At 45.8% G+C, this 6235-nt stretch overlaps 1 pseudogene; it reads left to right on the forward strand.

Annotated features, from left to right (window-relative positions):
- The first annotated feature begins 1408 nt into the window (after window positions 1-1408).
- LOC119236367 (60S ribosomal protein L37a-like) lies at window positions 1409-1750 on the forward strand (annotated as a pseudogene).
- Window positions 1751-6235: the final 4485 nt, after the last annotated feature.

Consider the following 6235-nt stretch of genomic DNA (forward strand, 5'->3'; position numbering starts at 1 on the left):
TTTGGGGCCTGCCCCCAATTCTGCCCCTACTACCCGCGTCACCCCTAAGGTGGCGTTTCCGGCTTGCCTTTCCCCCTGGATAGGCGCACTGCCACTTCCAGGAATGGGTGCTTCCGTTACTCCATTTGTAAAAAGCTGACAATGGTCAGTCAGAAGGTGTTTCCCAGCTGGAATATTTTGCTGTTATTATCATATGTATAATATTATTTATAATATTATAATATTTATAATATTATTTTATAACGTTTATAATATTTTGTTGTTATTTGTTTAAGCAAACAGCATTAATTAAGAATAATAAAGAATAGAGTCATTCCCAGAGCACCCACAAAGTGGGAGCGTTACTGGATGCGACAGGCGAGGGCCCTGCCCTCAATGACCAATTTCCTTCATCCAGCAGACAGTGCTCTCTGTGAGCTACCAAACTATTCCTACCTCCACTTCCAATTCTGCCCTTCTGGTAGGTTGGTTACTTAAAATTTATGGAAAGAGACTCCCCCCCTTTTTTTTTTTGCCTGAAAGTGCCTTTCTTCTGCCGGTTCCCTACTGTGTTGACTGGGGTGAATATGGTCAAACTATCGAATAGGAGGTAAGAAAGCTGCTTCACCAGCAACAGAGTGTGTCAGAATCAGATTCAACTGAAAATAACAAAAGGAGAAAAATGACTTACCTTTAAAATTTATTTCTCTCTTCCTGAAAAATAAGTCCAAAGCTAGGCAGTTCAGGGCTACATTTACAATCTTAGCCACTGGTTTCCAGTCTTAAGATAACTTTATCATGTTCCACATTCCAGACAGTGGGAAGGAAAAGGGAAAGTGCCCTCTCTTCTTTTTAAGAACACCTTGGAAGTTCCACACATTTTTGCTTACATCCAAAACATAGTCACATATGGGCCTCCCCGGTGGCACAGCAGGGGTTGAGCGCTGGGTTGCGAAGCTGCCCGAAGCTGCCCGCAGCCTCTGCAGCGCCGGTTTGATCCCCGGCTGCTCCCCGGCCACCGGAGGAGGGTCCCGCGGAGGGTCCCGCATGGCGCGCAGACCTCTCCTGCCGCCCGCTGCTCCCCTCAGCAGTGTACTTCGGTCCTTCTGCCTGCTCTGCTCCCTGCTCTGGCTCTGGTGAATTCTCTCACCCTCCTGCGCTTCTGACTGTACCCAGTGCTTGTATAAATAAATAAATAAATCTTTAAAAAAAAAAAAAAGTCACATAGCAATAATGGGAAATGTAGTCTTTAAATGGGTACAGTGTGCTCAGCTAAAAATAGGGACTCTGTTAGGAAGTAAGAATGGTAAAGTGAATACTAAAAGGTATACTAAAAGGTAACCAGCTGCCTTTTTCATGGGTGGTGGTTAAAACCATGAGAACTCTTCCTCTCTGGGTTTAGCCATGTGGCTAAACACCCTAAGAAGGTCGAAATCACACCAAGAAGATCAGAATCATTGATAAATACAAAACACATTACGGGGCCTCCCTCTGGAAAATGGTGAAGAAAATAGAAACCAGCCAGCGTGCCAAGTATACTTGCTCCTTCTGTGGCAAAATCAAAATGAAGAGACAGACTGGGAGGAATCTCACATTGTGGTTCCCGCATGAAGAGTGGTTGGTGGTGCCTAGACCTGCAATACCATTTTTGCCACAATAGTAAAATCCATCATCTGAAGACAGAAGGAATTGAAAGATCAGTAGAAGGCCCACCTTGAAACACTGCTAGCCTATAATAAATGGGTTAATTTATGTAGCAAAAATAAAATAACATGAGAAAGTTTCTAAACAGTTACTTACGCTCTGAGAGGCTTCAAACTCTTGAGGTCTAACAGTGGCAGAGGAGGGGGCTTCCCTGCTGGTACGGTAGTTAAAGTCTCAGCACTATCAAGTAATTTCCAGGAACTGAGGCATGAGTTTGATGCCCGGCCAGGGAGTTGACCCACATGGCACAGCCGATCTTTCCTGGCTTACCGCTGCTCCCCTTACCAGTGTATTTCAGTAGATCAGCCTGTTCTGCTCCCTACTCTGTCTCTGGTGAATCCTCTGCACCTCTGACCTGCACCCCAGCTCTTTTACGCAAAATAAATAAAATCAATCTTAACAAAAAACAAAAAGCAGTGGTAGAGGGGACGGCAAAGGAAACTGAGAAGCAGGGACTGTGAGACAGGAGAAAAATCAAGCAGGAGTGATGTCACAGACACCAAGGTCAAATGTTTCCGAGTGGTCTATTATGACACATGCTCCTGAGAAATCAAGATAGATAAGAACAGAGACGTGGCCACTAGATTTGGCAGATTTGGCAATACCAGAGAGTCCTATAAGCAGGGGAAATGTTTCTCTTCAAGTAGGAAGTCAATTTCATCCTGCATGGCTCCAACAGCTCATTTCTATGTATTAGTCAGAAGAGCTTAGACTGTGCTATGGTAACAAGCAACACAAATATCTTAATAGCTTAACACAACAATTTTTTTTTAAAGGTTTATTTATTTATTTATTTATTTATACAAGCACTGGGTATAGTCAGAAGCGCGGGAGGGTGAGAGAATTCACCAGAGTCAGAGCGGAGAGCAGAGCAAAGTACACTGCTGAGGGGAGCTGCAGGCGGCAGGAGAGGTCTGCACACCATGTGGGACCCTCGCCTGGTGGCCGGGGATCGAACCGGCACTGCAGAGGCTGCGGGCAGCTTCGCAGCCCAGCGCTAAACCGCTGCACCACCAGGGGAGGCCCAACAATGATATTTTTTCTCCCACTCATGGAAAGCCTGCTATGGGTCAAGGCACCCTCCAGAGTAACTCTCCTTCACTCCATTGGGTAATTCAGAGATCCAGACTCCTTGCATTCCTGGGCTACACTGTCTTGACACGAAACTTTCAGGATCAACTCAACAGGGGAAAGAGTTGGAAGGTTGTGTACCAGCAATTACATACTTCAGCCTGAAAATGACATGTTACTTCCACTCACACACTGTAAATCAGAACTTGTCACACAGGCCCAACTTAACTGCAAGAGAGACTGGCAGATGTAGGTGGGAGCCATGGAGTGTTTTATAAGCAATATTTTCTCACCTCCCGTTCCCTAGTCATCTCTGACTGTTCTCAGTGTCCAGTGTCCTGATGGGTTACAGAGCCTGCTTAGAGGAGGTGTGTACCTGTGGGGTGATGAAGGGTGGGAGAGAGGGTTGCCATGTTCGGTGGGTCTGACTTGTGCTGAAGGAGATGGGGGACCCTGATTCCAGGCAGACCCTGATGGGTTTTAGTTGTGTTTCCCTCTGGCCACTGACAGAAATGGCGGTCAAAATCCTAACTTGCTGAAAAGCTCGCTGCACCAAATGTTTGCTTGTCTTGGCACTGGTTCCAAACTAGCTGCCTCAGCACAAAGCTGCCACCATCAGTGATTTGGCAGAAAACAGATCTCTTGTAAATGCCATTGGACTTTGCATTGGCCCCATTTCTATGGGATTTTCTTTTCTCCTGAATCCATCACTCTAAAGCAAGTCCTCCCACTTTTTCCTTTGTGCCTCTTCTTGATAGAAACTCAGTAGTGATTCAGGGAGATGGCATGAAGAAGAGAAATATGCTCATCTATCCACTCATTCAGTAAACATACTTCATGCCAGCCCCTTCACCAGGCACTAGTTTTGGAGATGAAAAACTGTCAAATGGGGGTTACAGACAAGAAAGCAGGGCTTTGTAAATACTAGGTGACGCAGCCACCCTTGCATAGGGTGGACAAGAATGGCTTTCTTGAGGAGAACCCTGTAAGCTGGGTCTTCAAGGATGAGTTGAAATTGAAAAGTTGTAAGAAGGGGAGAGGACATTCTAAACTTAAGGACAGGCATAGGGCACAAACTACGGATTGGTCTTAGGAAGTGTGAGCTGCACAGCAGGAGTAGAGAGTGTTTGAAAGGATGCATGACAGAAGCAAGAATTAGGGCTGTATTAGGGCTCCTGTATTAGGGCTCCACTGAGTGCAAGAAAAAGAAGCCCATCAAAAAAGATAAAGGGCCTCTCCGGTGGCGCAGCGGTTGAGTGCTGGGTTGCGAAGCTGCCCGCAGCCTCTGCAGTGCCGGTTCGATCCCCGGCTGCTCCCCTGCCACAGGAGGAGGGTCCCACATGGCGCGCAGACCTCTCCTGCCGCCCGCTGCTCCCCTCAGCAGTGTACTTCGGTCCTTCTGCCTGCTCTGCTCCCTGCTCTGGCTCTGGTGAATTCTCTCACCCTCCTGCGCTTCTGACTGTACCCAGTGCTTGTATAAATAAATAAATAAATCTTTAAAATAAAAAAAATGATAAAAAAAAAAAGATAAACACATGAAGTTTGCAGCAACATGGATGGCGCTGGAAGGGATCATGCTCAGCAAAATAAGCCAGAAAGAAAAAGAAAAATACCGGATGGTCTCACTCATAGCAGGAATCTAGAACACCTAAATCAGGGACCAGGAAAAAGAATAATTATAAGAAAGAAAAAAATCGAAATCAACAAACAATATGAACCAGAGACACACTATGGGGGGGGGCAGGGAAAGGAGGGATTGGGGTCAAAATAAGGGGGTTGGAATTGTATGGGGAATATAAAAAAAAATGAAAAAATAAATAAATAAATTAAAAAAAAAAAAAGAAAAAGCAGCCCAAGATGAACAGGCTTAAGCCCAAACAATTTTTTTTTTCTTAAAGACTTATTTATTTGTATGTACAAGAACTGGGGTACAGGCCAGAGGTGCAAGGATTCACCAGAGATAGAGTGGGGAGTAGAACAGGTAGACTGACTGAAATACACTACTGAGGGGAACAGCGGGTGAGTCAGGAGAGGTCTGCTCTGCCATGTGGGTAGCTCCCTGGCCAGGGATTAAACTCATGCTGCAGTGTCTGGCGATAGCTTGATAGCACTGTGTCTTTAACCCCTGTGCCATCAGGGAGGCCTGTGGGGACATTTTGATCCAGGAGAGTTACATGTACAATGAAGCTGATTGCAAAACTGGCTCTCTCTTTACTTGAGGCTCTACTTTTGAGACTTCTCTTGCCTTTCAAGGTTGCTCTGAAAGCTAATCTTAATCAGATGTCACCTGAGCTGTGTTTCAGCTCCTTCCTCTGATCTCAGTTGTGACTTCCACCTCTTGGCACCCTTACCTTTGCCTCTGGGTCAGGCATGGTGAATGCCACTGGGCCTTGTCGGTTCCCTCTGGGTTGCCTCCTACCTCCTGATCTTCTGGTCCTACTTCAGTGAATGGCCTCCCTACCTGCTGGCAGCTCTCTTGCCTCTGACCTGTCCTCCAATCTCCACATCCAAGTCCTGTCTACCTCCTAGGGCTTGTAGAACCAGGGGATGGTTTAGGCCTCATTATCTTTCTGGTCTGGATTTCGTCTCCAGCACTTCAAGTGGTCTCTTGTGAGGTTATGGGTTCATGTCAACCCCTGCTCAAAAACTTTCTACAGTTCCCACCAACAGCCTCATCTCTTTCTGCATATTGGAATAGAGTCATTTCATCTTGATGTTATCTAAACATGTTATCTAAACATCCCCAGAATTAGCAAACTTTCCTGCAAATGCTGGTCCCTGTGCCTGTTAATGCCCCTCCTACCCCTGCACTTAGTGTAATTCCATACATACTTCCAGGTTCATTTCCAGGGTCCCCACCCGCTTCCTACACTCTGACCCACCTCCCTCCCTCCTTTATGTTCCCAGGGTGAAATGGAGATAACTCTAGTGTCACACCTACTACTAGAGTGACCACACAATCTACTCTCCAAATCCAGGACATTTTTGAGAATGAAAGGAAATGCTATTATTAATTGCAGTGGTTCAACAGGAGTTAACTGGTCTGTGCCAGGCAAACTGAAAGGTGTGGTCACCCACCTACACCCAACATTGTAAAACCCAAAATTCAATGCACTCATCCATCTCAATCATCTCTCTCTACAGTCCTTTGAGATGGTATTGTTAATTGCCATTTTTAAAATGGAGCCTCAGAAAGACAGACTGTGGTCACACAGCCAGAAGACAGCAATGCTGACCTGAAAGTCACTCATTGGATTCCAAATTTTCTGCTCTTATGACTACAGAAGTTGCATTGCCCCATCACACCTCACCCCTCCAATACCACAAGTCTTACAATCTAGGATAGTCACACTGGGTTCCCTAGTCAAAGTGGGAAGGTAGAAAGGGAGTCTTACTCATCTTGTGCCCTGATCCCTGCTTTTTTTTTTTTTAAGATTTATTTATTTATTTACACAGGCACTGGGTACAGTCAGAAGCACGG

This window comes from Talpa occidentalis, unplaced genomic scaffold (genome assembly GCF_014898055.3).
Source record: "Talpa occidentalis isolate TD23 unplaced genomic scaffold, MPIMG_talOcc4v2.1 talOcc4.9, whole genome shotgun sequence".
Classification (NCBI taxonomy): domain Eukaryota; kingdom Metazoa; phylum Chordata; class Mammalia; order Eulipotyphla; family Talpidae; genus Talpa; species Talpa occidentalis.